Genomic DNA, 13,122 nt, shown 5'->3' with positions numbered 1-13,122 from the left:
TACAGTCACCCCCTTTTTTTAATAAATTCCACTGCAATACCCTCCAAACCCACTGCCTTGTCGGCTTTCATCATCCGCAAAGCTTTTACTACCTCTTCTCTGTTTACCAAATCATTCTCCCTAACCCTCTCACTTTGCACGACACCTCGACCAAAACACCCTATATCTGCCACTCTATCATCAAACACATTCAACAAACCTTCAAAATACTCACTCCATCTCCCTCTCACATCACCACTACTTGTTATCATCTCCCCATTAGCCCCCTTCACTGAAGTTCCCATTTGTTCCCCTGTCTTACGCACTTTATTTACCTCCTTCCAAAACATCTTTTTATTCTCCCCAAAATTTAATGATACTTTTTCACCCCAACTCTCATTTGCCCTCTTATTCACCTCTTGTACCTTTCTCTTGACCTCCTGCCTCTTTCTTTTATACATCTCCCAATCATTTGCATTATTTCCCTGTAAAAATTGTCCAAATGCCTCTCTCTTCTCTTTCACTAATAATCTTACTTCTTCATCCCACCACTCACTACCCCTTCTAATCTGCCTACCTCCCATGCTTTTCATGCCACAAGCATCTTTTGCGCAAGCCATCACTGCTTCCCTAAATACATCCCATTCCTCCCCCACTCCCCTTACGTCCTTTGTTCTCACCTTTTTCCATTCTGTACTCAGTCTCTCCTGGTACTTCCTCACACAAGTCTCCTTCCCGTGCTCACTTACTCTCACCACTCTCTTCACCCCAACATTCTCTCTCCTTTTCTGAAAACCTCTACAAATCTTCACCTTCGCCTCCATAAGGTAATGATCAGACATCCCTCCAGTTGCACCTCTCAGCACATTAACATCCGAAAGTACTATCTATTATACATTGTCGCTGTCTCCCGTGTTAGCGATGTAGCACAATGAAACAGATGAAAGAATGGCCTAACCCACCCACATACACATGTATATACATACAGACCCACACATGCACATATACATACCTATACATTTCAATGTATACATACATATACATATATATATATATGCATGTACATATTCATACTTGCTGCCTTTATTCATTCCGGTCATCACCCCGCCACACATGAAATAGCATTCCTTCCTCCCCCCTGCTAGTTAGCACTAAGAAAGACAAAAGAGCACATTCGTTCATATTCAGTCTCTAGCTGTCATGTATAATGCACCGAAGTCACAGCTCCCTTTCCACATCCAGGCCCCACAGAACTTTCCATGGTTTATCCCAGATGCTTCACATGCCCTGGTTCAATCCATTAACAGCACATCAACCCCAGTATACCACATCGTTTCAATTCACTCTATTCCTTGCACGCTTTTAACCCTCTTGTATGTTCAGGCCCCAATCGCTCAAAATCTTTTTCATTCCATCCTTCCACCTCCAATTTGGTTTCCCACTTCTCTTTGTTCCCTCCACCTCTAACACATATATCCTCTTTGTCAATCTTTCCTCACTCATTCTCTCCATGCGACCAAACCATTTCAATACACCCTCTTCTGCTCTCTCAACCACACTCTTTTTATTACCACATATCACTCTTACCCTTTCATTACTTACCAATCAAACCACCTCACACCACATATTGTCCTCAAACATTTCATTTCCAGCACATCCACCCTCCTCCGCACAACCCTATCCATAGCCCACGCCTCACAACCATGCAACATTGTTGGAACCACTTTTTCTTCAAACATATCCATTTTTGCTCTCTGAGATAACGCTCTCCTCTTCCACATATTCTTCAACGCTCCCAAAACCTTTGCCCCCTCCCCCACCCTGTGACTCACTTCTGCTTCCATGGTTCCATCCACTGCTAAGTCCACTCCCAGATATCTAAAACACCTCACTTTCTCCATTCAAACTTACCTCCCAATTAACTTCTATCAACCCTACTGAGCCTAATGACCTTGCTCTTATTCACATTTACTTGCAACTTTCTTCTTTCACACACTTCTGCAGTTTCTCACCCGAATCAGCCACCAGCGCTGTCCCATCAGCGAACAACATCTGACTCACTTCCCAAGCCCTCTCATCCACACCATTCTGCGTACTTTCCCCTCTATCCAAAACTCTTGCATTCACCTCCCTAACCACCCCATCCATAAACAAATTAAACAACTCTGGAGACATCATGCACCCCTGCGGAAAAGCGACATTCACTGGGAACCAATGACTTTCCTCTCTTCCTATTAGGAACTCACGCACATGCCTTACATCCTTGGTAAAAACTTTTCACTGCTTCTAGCAACTTACCTCCCACACCAAATACTCTTGAAACATTCCACAAGGCATCTCTATCCAAGCTATCATATGCCTTCTCCAGATCCATAAATGCTACATACAATTCCACCTGTTTTTCTAAGTATTTCTCACATACATTCTTCAAAGCAAACACCTGATCCACACATCCTCTACAACTTCTGAAACCACACTGCTCTTCCCTAATCTGATGCTCTGTACATGCCTTTGCCCTTTCAATCAATACCCTCCAATATAATCATTGTGGTATATCTTTTATTTCTTTTTTACTTATATGATTATCAATTCATTGGCAAGACAGCAACCTTCTGAAGAGAACTGTGGAGAAAATACTGTATTTGAAAAATACAACATGTTTTATCAATTATAGTCTGAATGTTTTGAAACTATCATTATTGGCCATGTTCAGAAGGATGTAAGACCTATGTATAGTTTACCTAGTTTTTCCAATAATTTTCTGAATTCAAAGTTATCAATTCATGCTTTAAGTAAGAACGTACTGATGGAAAATGTTTACAAAAGGTATATGAAAAGTACAATCTACCATATCATTTTGACAGTTATATATTGAACAATTTGAACTGAAGGGGTGTAAGGGACACAAGCTGACTTGGAAAAGAAGTAAAAACACATGCATGTTACTTTGAATTCAAATTCTAGAAATCTTCAAATGTTGGAAGTTTTACCTAGGCTAAGAAAAATAATACCATATCATTCTCCAAACAAGCAAAAGCACACCAAGAGAAAATTCACTGAAACTGCACAAAAAGGTCCACACTATAGATGAGATAAAAATTCTTTAGCCAGAAAAATGTTTAAGAATGGAATAGTTTATTGCATGTAATATATGCCAATACCTGTGCAACAGATAAAATTAGTAAAATTTCATAAAGTGGACATGCATTTTCTATATCTAATCTAAAAACCTATCTTTTTGATATCAAATAACTTGCAAATGGAAATATCATGGGGAAGAGGGAAAATAAAGGATTAGATAATAAACAAGTAATATTAATTTTGCTTTGTCGCTGTCTCCCGCATTAGCGAGGTAGAGCAAGGAAACAGACAAAAGAATGGCCCAACCCACCCACATACACATGTATATACATATACGTCCACACACACAAATATATATACCTATACATCTCAACATATACATATATATACACATACAGACATATACATATATACACATGTACACAATTCATACTGTCTGCCTTTATTCATTCCCATCGCCACCTCGCCACACATGAAATAACAACCCCCTCTCCCCTCATGTGTGTGAGGTAGCACTAAGAAAATGACAACAAAGGCCCCATTCGTCCACACTCAGTCTCTAGCTGTCATGTAATAATGCACCAAAACCACAGCTCCCTTTCCACATCCAGGCCCCACAGAACTATCCATAGTTTACCCCAGACGCTTCACATGCCCAGATTCAATGCACTGACAGCACGTCAACCCCGGTATACCACATCGATCCAATCCACTCTATTCCTTGCCCTCCTTTCACCCTCCTGCATGTTCAGGCCCGGATCACACAAAATCTTTTTCACTCTATCTTTCCACCTTCAATTTGGTCTCCCACTTCTCCTCGTTCCCTCCACCTCTGACACATATATCCTCTTGGTCAATCTTTCCTCACTCATTCTCTCCATGTGCCCAAACCATTTCAAAACACCCTCTTCTGCTCTCTCAACCACGCTCTTTTTATTTCCACACATCTCTCTTACCCTTACATTACTTACTCGATCAAACCACCTCACACCACACATTGTCCTCAAACATCTCATTTCCAGCACATCCACCCTCCTGCGCACAACTCTATCCATAGCCCATGCCTCGCAACCATACAACATTGTTGGAACCACTATTCCTTCAAACATACCCATTTTTGCTTTCCGAGATAATGTTCTCGACTTCCAAACATTCTTCAAGGCTCCCAGGATTTTCGCCCCCTCCCCCACCCTATGATTCACTTCCGCTTCCATGGTTCCATCCGCTGCCAGATCCACTCCCAGATATCTAAAACACTTTACTTCCTCCAGTTTTTCTCCATTCAAACTAACCTCCCAATTGACTTGACTCTCAACCCTACTGTACCTAATAACCTTGCTCTTATTCACATTTACTCTTAACTTTCTTCTTTCACACACTTTACCATACTAAGTCACCAGCTTCTGCAGTTTCTCACATGAATCAGCCACCAGCGCTGTATCATCAGCGAACAACAACTGACTCACTTCCCATGCTCTCTCATCCACAACAGACTGCATACTTGCCCCTCTCTCCAAAACTCTTGCATTCACCTCCCTAACAACCCCATCCATAAACAAATTAAACAACCATGGAGACATCACACACCCCTGCCGCAAACCTACATTCACTGAGAACCAATCACTTTCCTCTCTTCCTACACGTACACATGTCTTACATCCTCGATAAAAACTTTTTCACTGCTTCTAACAACTTGCCTCCCACACCATATATTCTTAATACCTTCCACAGAGCATCTCTATCAACTCTATCATATGACTTCTCCACATCCATAAATGCTACATACAAATCCATTTGCTTTTCTAAGTATTTCTCATATACATTCTTCAAAGCAAACACCTGATCCACACATCCTCTACCACTTCTGAAACCACACTGCTCTTTCCCAATCTGATGCTCTGTACATGCCTTCACCCTCTCAATCAATACCCTCCCATATAATTTACCAGGAATACTCAACAAACTTATACCTCTGTAATATTAATAATCATTAAAACAAGATAACATATTTTAATGGTATAGATGTTTTGAGGGTTGTCATTATCAAAATATATACTTCACTTAATTCATATTATTTGGAAGGTAAACAGTAAGTTCAGATGGCTATAGAGCTATATGAATCTGAGCGTGTGTGGGACAGGTCACATTAACATTAGTTTGATCCCTATAACCTTATTAACATCAAATCAAACATATTTGCAAAACTTGGATTCAGTCACATCATAAAAATACAATGCATGGCATCATTTGGTTAAATTCAACATTAATAAAGGAAATTAGGTTTTTCTATACCATACAGGATTCATCTGTGTATTGTCTGACAAACTGAATAAAGCTCTATAGAAGCTGAACAAATGCCAGGTGAATGTTTTTCTCAATCATCCACAGAATGGTCACTAATCTAATGTCCTCATACTATTAAATGTGAGGACAATAGCAAATGATGCCAGGATGCTGTACACATTCCTCCTGACTATTAGCTAGATTTGGATGAAAATATTTGTTACACAACTGGTCGTTTCGAGTTTTCATCCAAAAATTTCCCTCTCCTTTAGTTATACCCACTTTGCGAAAACTTAGTGTGTGTGATTGGGGATGTTACACCTAAAATCCCACTCTGTATCAACTCTTACACATTGTAGGGAGCCCAATGGGGCAAATTCTGTTAAATAATACTTTGTAAAACATGCATCCACATTTTGAAATTTTACAAGTTTAGTGCCAGACTCAATAAGCACCTGCTAGATGTGGAGATATATTACAACCACATTAACTTAAAAAAAATAAATAAAATTGTTCTATTATACAGCATAAGCAGTAGATGAGTCTGTTGAAGTGAGAATCAAAAGTAGCACTTTAACCCTTTAAGGTTCATTAGTTGCCTTTAAGTATTGCTTGTAGTCACACTTCATGGCTGTTTGCCCCACAGAATATTGACAGTAGCAATGCTGTTTCTTGTGGGGCAGGGTAGCACCAGGAATGGATGGAGGCAAGCAAGTATGAATATGTATATGTGTATATATGTATGTGTCTGGGTGTTTATGTGTATATATATTTATTTATTTATTATACTTTGTCGCTGTCTCCTGCGTTAGGGAGGTAGTGCAAGGAAACAGACAAAAGAATGGCCCAACCCACCCACATACACATGTATATACATACACGTCCACACACGCACATATACATACCTATACATCTCAACGTATACATATATATATATATATATATATATATATATATATATATATATATATATATATATATATATATATATATATACACACAGACATATACATATATACACATGTACATAATTCATGCACATGGGGGGGTGGGGGAGAGGTGATTGTTATTTCATGTGTGGTGGGGTTGCAATGGGAATGAATAAAGGCAGACAGTATGAATTGTGTACATGTGTATATATGTATATGTCTGCGTGTGTATATATATGTATACGTTGAGATGTATAGGTATGTATATTTGCGTGTGGGACGTGTATGTATATACATGTGCATGGGAGTGAGTTGGGCCATTTCTTTCGTCTGTTTCCTTGTGCTACCTCGCAAACGCGGGAGACAGCGACAAAGCAAAATACATATAAATATATTATATTATTTTTTTATTATACTTTGTCGCTGTCTCCCGCGTTTGCGAGGTAGCGCAAGGAAACAGACGAAAGAAATGGCCCAACCCACCCCCATACACATGTATATACATACGTCCACACACCCAGTATTCAACATCATTCCAATTTACTCTATCCTTTGCACGCCTTTCACCCTCCTGCATGTTTGGGCCCCAGTCACTCAAAATTTCTTCACTCCATCCTTCCATCTTCAGCTTGGTCTCCCCCTTGTCCTTGTTCCCTCCATTCCTGAAACAGATTTGAGTATCATGCACGAGCTACATTATGGCTGTGTTACACATGATCCATCAACATCACTAGTGTATAAATGTTAATTATGATAATCAATTTGAGAGACTTTTTATTTCTTTATTGTCTTTAATGTGTTATAAATGGTTGCTCTCTAATGCTTTGAATATCAAATTGTAAATCTAATTATTTATTTAGATATTTTACACCTTTTCCAATTGGAACTCCCTCATAGGGGTGGCCACAGCAACAGAGTCTCCATAACTAAAGAACTCAGTGCCGCTTTTTAGCTTTTAGTGCCTCACCCTTAACAGGTCACTGGCAGATGGTAAGTCTAGCACAGTGATTGCTAAGGCTCCTACCTAATGTTATTACATCTTCACTGTTACAAAGTGATTATTTATCAATTTGTGACAGTTTTTCATTTCTTTTTTAAATTTATTTGCTCACAAAAGATTGCTGCATAATTCTTTGTAAGCCAGGTTACAAATCTTATACCATCATCACATTATGAAGCAATGATGTATACATTGATTAATATGTAATGTTACACATGACAGCTGGAGAATAGAAGTGAGCAAATGAGGCCTTTTCTTTATGTATTCCTGATGTTACCTCAAAACTGTAGGAAACAGAGAACAAGTATGAAAGAAAGAAAAATGGGATACAATATATAGTTTTTTCATACTTAATCGCTGTTCCTGCATTAGCAAGTTAGTGCCAGGAACAGAAGAAGAAAGGCCACATCCAGTCACATTCATCCTCTAGCTGTCATGTGTAGCGCACCAAAACCACAGCTCCCTATCCACAACCAGGCCCCACAGACCTTTCCATGGTTTACCTCAGATGCTGTACATGACCTAGTTCAGTCCATTTAAGAGCACATCTACCCCTGTATATCACACTGTTCCAATTCACATTATCCTCTGCACTCCTTTCTCGAGCATGTTCAGGCCCCGAATGCCCAAAATCTTTTTCACCCCATCCTTCCATCTCCAGTATGGTCTCCTCATTCTCCTTGTTCCCTCCACTTCTAACACATATATCCTCTTTGTCAAACTTTCCTAACTCATTCTCTCCATGAGTTATGAGGAATATGCAAAATGCATAAACATTTTGGAGCAAAATTGGCTGCATTGTCTAATGTTATTGCAACCTTTTCAGGACTGGCACTTTGTGCGAGCATTCCCAAATTATCGTGCTTATACACCCCAGTATTTTGTATCTGATTGGTTGAATGAATTCTGGGAAGTCAGGGAGGATATCCAGGATGATTATTAGTTTGTATATATAGGGCCAAAGGGAAGCTGGTGAGTAATATTCTAAGTAGAGTGATCAAAACTAACTCTGGAATTTTATGCAAATGCTAGATTTTTGTGGATAGTAACTCAAACGATTTTTCTGTCAGCTACAATTTTGACAAATTCCAGTTTGAGAATCTTCATTAATTTTTTTTTTTTTTTTTTTGCTTTGTTGCTGTCTCCCGCGTTTGCGAGGTAGCGCAAGGAAACAGACGAAAGAAATGGCCCAACCCACCCCCATACACATGTATATACATACGTCCACACACGCAAATATACATACCTACACAGCTTTCCATGGTTTACCCCAGACGCTTCACATGCCCTGATTCAATCCATTGACAGCACGTCAACCCCGGTATACCACATCGTTCCAATTCACTCTATTCCTTGCACGCCTTTCACCCTCCTGCATGTTCAGGCCCCGATCACACAAAATCTTTTTCACTCCATCTTTCCACCTCCAATTTGGTCTCCCACTTCTCCTCATTCCCTCCACCTCTGACACATATATCCTCTTTGTCAATCTTTCCTCACTCATTCTCTCCATGTGACCAAACCATTTCAAAACACCCTCTTCTGCTCTCTCAACCACACTCTTTTTTATTACCACACATCTCTCTTGCCCTATTATTACTTACTCGATCAAACCACCTCACACCACATACTGTCCTCAAACATCTCATTTCCAGCACATCCACCCTCCTGCGCACAACTCTATCCATAGCCCATGCCTCGCAACCATATAACATTGTTGGAACCACTATTCCTTTGAACATACCCATTTTTCCTTTCCGAGATAATGTTCTTGACTTCCACACATTCTTCAACACTCCCAGAACTTTCACCCCCTCCCCCACCCTATGATTCACTTCCACTTCCATGGTTCCATCCGCTGCCAAATCCACTCCCAGATATCCAAAATACTTCACTTCCTCCAGTTTTTCTCCATTCAAACTTACCTCCCAATTGACTTGACCCTCAACCCTACTGTACCTAATAACCTTCCTCTTATTCACAATTACTCTCAGCTTTCTTCTTTCACACACTTTACCAAACTCAGTCACCAGCTTCTGCAGGTTCTCACATGAATCAGCCACCAGCGCTGTATCATCAGCGAACAACAACTGACTCACTTCCCAAGCTCTCTCATCCACAAAAGACTTCATACTTGCCCCTCTTTCCAAAACCCTTGCATTCACCTCCTTAACAACCCCATCCATAAACAAATTAAACAACCATGGAGACATCACACACCCCTGCCGCAAACCTACATTCACTGAGAACCAATCACTTTCCTCTCTTCCTACACGTACACATGCCTTACATCCTCGATAAAAACTTTTCACTGCTTCTAACAACTTGCCTCCCACACCATATATTCTTAATACCTTCCACAGAGCATCTCTATCAACTCTATCATATGCCTTCTCCAGATCCATAAATGCTACATACAAATCCATTTGCTTTTCTAAGTATTTCTCACATACATTCTTCAAAGCAAACACCTGATCCACACATCCTCTACCACTTCTGAAACCACACTGCTCTTCCCCAATCTGATGCCCTGTACATGCCTTCACCCTCTCAATCAATACCCTCCCATATAATTTACCAGGAATACTCAACAAACTTATACCTCTGTAATATTAATAATCATTAAAACAAGATAACATATTTTAATGGTATAGATGTTTTGAGGGTTGTCATTATCAAAATATATACTTCACTTAATTCATATTATTTGGAAGGTAAACAGTAAGTTCAGATGGCTATAGAGCTATATGAATCTGAGCGTGTGTGGGACAGGTCACATTAACATTAGTTTGATCCCTATAACCTTATTAACATCAAATCAAACATATTTGCAAAACTTGGATTCAGTCACATCATAAAAATACAATGCATGGCATCATTTGGTTAAATTCAACATTAATAAAGGAAATTAGGTTTTTCTATACCATACAGGATTCATCTGTGTATTGTCTGACAAACTGAATAAAGCTCTATAGAAGCTGAACAAATGCCAGGTGAATGTTTTTCTCAATCATCCACAGAATGGTCACTAATCTAATGTCCTCATACTATTAAATGTGAGGACAATAGCAAATGATGCCAGGATGCTGTACACATTCCTCCTGACTATTAGCTAGATTTGGATGAAAATATTTGTTACACAACTGGTCGTTTCGAGTTTTCATCCAAAAATTTCCCTCTCCTTTAGTTATACCCACTTTGCGAAAACTTAGTGTGTGTGATTGGGGATGTTACACCTAAAATCCCACTCTGTATCAACTCTTACACATTGTAGGGAGCCCAATGGGGCAAATTCTGTTAAATAATACTTTGTAAAACATGCATCCACATTTTGAAATTTTACAAGTTTAGTGCCAGACTCAATAAGCACCTGCTAGATGTGGAGATATATTACAACCACATTAACTTAAAAAAAATAAATAAAATTGTTCTATTATACAGCATAAGCAGTAGATGAGTCTGTTGAAGTGAGAATCAAAAGTAGCACTTTAACCCTTTAAGGTTCATTAGTTGCCTTTAAGTATTGCTTGTAGTCACACTTCATGGCTGTTTGCCCCACAGAATATTGACAGTAGCAATGCTGTTTCTTGTGGGGCAGGGTAGCACCAGGAATGGATGGAGGCAAGCAAGTATGAATATGTATATGTGTATATATGTATGTGTCTGGGTGTTTATGTGTATATATATTTATTTATTTATTATACTTTGTCGCTGTCTCCTGCGTTAGGGAGGTAGTGCAAGGAAACAGACAAAAGAATGGCCCAACCCACCCACATACACATGTATATACATACACGTCCACACACGCACATATACATACCTATACATCTCAACGTATACATACATATATATATATATATATATATATATATATATATATATATATATATATATATATATATATATATATATACACACAGACATATACATATATACACATGTACATAATTCATGCACATGGGGGGGTGGGGGAGAGGTGATTGTTATTTCATGTGTGGTGGGGTTGCAATGGGAATGAATAAAGGCAGACAGTATGAATTGTGTACATGTGTATATATGTATATGTCTGCGTGTGTATATATATGTATACGTTGAGATGTATAGGTATGTATATTTGCGTGTGGGACGTGTATGTATATACATGTGCATGGGAGTGAGTTGGGCCATTTCTTTCGTCTGTTTCCTTGTGCTACCTCGCAAACGCGGGAGACAGCGACAAAGCAAAATACATATAAATATATTATATTATTTTTTTATTATACTTTGTCGCTGTCTCCCGCGTTTGCGAGGTAGCGCAAGGAAACAGACGAAAGAAATGGCCCAACCCACCCCCATACACATGTATATACATACGTCCACACACCCAGTATTCAACATCATTCCAATTTACTCTATCCTTTGCACGCCTTTCACCCTCCTGCATGTTTGGGCCCCAGTCACTCAAAATTTCTTCACTCCATCCTTCCATCTTCAGCTTGGTCTCCCCCTTGTCCTTGTTCCCTCCATTCCTGAAACAGATTTGAGTATCATGCACGAGCTACATTATGGCTGTGTTACACATGATCCATCAACATCACTAGTGTATAAATGTTAATTATGATAATCAATTTGAGAGACTTTTTATTTCTTTATTGTCTTTAATGTGTTATAAATGGTTGCTCTCTAATGCTTTGAATATCAAATTGTAAATCTAATTATTTATTTAGATATTTTACACCTTTTCCAATTGGAACTCCCTCATAGGGGTGGCCACAGCAACAGAGTCTCCATAACTAAAGAACTCAGTGCCGCTTTTTAGCTTTTAGTGCCTCACCCTTAACAGGTCACTGGCAGATGGTAAGTCTAGCACAGTGATTGCTAAGGCTCCTACCTAATGTTATTACATCTTCACTGTTACAAAGTGATTATTTATCAATTTGTGACAGTTTTTCATTTCTTTTTTAAATTTATTTGCTCACAAAAGATTGCTGCATAATTCTTTGTAAGCCAGGTTACAAATCTTATACCATCATCACATTATGAAGCAATGATGTATACATTGATTAATATGTAATGTTACACATGACAGCTGGAGAATAGAAGTGAGCAAATGAGGCCTTTTCTTTATGTATTCCTGATGTTACCTCAAAACTGTAGGAAACAGAGAACAAGTATGAAAGAAAGAAAAATGGGATACAATATATAGTTTTTTCATACTTAATCGCTGTTCCTGCATTAGCAAGTTAGTGCCAGGAACAGAAGAAGAAAGGCCACATCCAGTCACATTCATCCTCTAGCTGTCATGTGTAGCGCACCAAAACCACAGCTCCCTATCCACAACCAGGCCCCACAGACCTTTCCATGGTTTACCTCAGATGCTGTACATGACCTAGTTCAGTCCATTTAAGAGCACATCTACCCCTGTATATCACACTGTTCCAATTCACATTATCCTCTGCACTCCTTTCTCGAGCATGTTCAGGCCCCGAATGCCCAAAATCTTTTTCACCCCATCCTTCCATCTCCAGTATGGTCTCCTCATTCTCCTTGTTCCCTCCACTTCTAACACATATATCCTCTTTGTCAAACTTTCCTAACTCATTCTCTCCATGAGTTATGAGGAATATGCAAAATGCATAAACATTTTGGAGCAAAATTGGCTGCATTGTCTAATGTTATTGCAACCTTTTCAGGACTGGCACTTTGTGCGAGCATTCCCAAATTATCGTGCTTATACACCCCAGTATTTTGTATCTGATTGGTTGAATGAATTCTGGGAAGTCAGGGAGGATATCCAGGATGATTATTAGTTTGTATATATAGGGCCAAAGGGAAGCTGGTGAGTAATATTCTAAGTAGAGTGATCAAAAC

General features: G+C 39.2%; 1 protein-coding gene across 7 annotated transcripts in view; it reads right to left on the bottom strand.

The window, feature by feature from the left end:
* Positions 1–11,528: 11,528 nt before the first annotated feature.
* LOC139751041 (uncharacterized) overlaps positions 11,529–13,122 on the bottom strand; it is a 181,911-nt gene continuing 180,317 nt past the window's right edge. For 3 of the 7 annotated variants that reach the window (XR_011713275.1, XR_011713273.1, XR_011713274.1), the window contains one exon: positions 11,529–11,780. The gene's annotated coding sequence lies outside the window, so the exon portion shown is untranslated. The remainder of the gene's footprint in view (positions 11,781–13,122) is intronic. The other 4 variants (XR_011713272.1, XR_011713268.1, XR_011713271.1 and 1 more) reach the window with 4 other exon arrangements.

The sequence above is a fragment of the Panulirus ornatus genome, chromosome 10, assembly GCF_036320965.1.
Source record: "Panulirus ornatus isolate Po-2019 chromosome 10, ASM3632096v1, whole genome shotgun sequence".
Lineage (NCBI taxonomy): Eukaryota > Metazoa > Arthropoda > Malacostraca > Decapoda > Palinuridae > Panulirus > Panulirus ornatus.
Note: the sequence above shows the minus strand (reverse complement) of the source record. Positions and strands in the feature narration are given on the sequence as shown.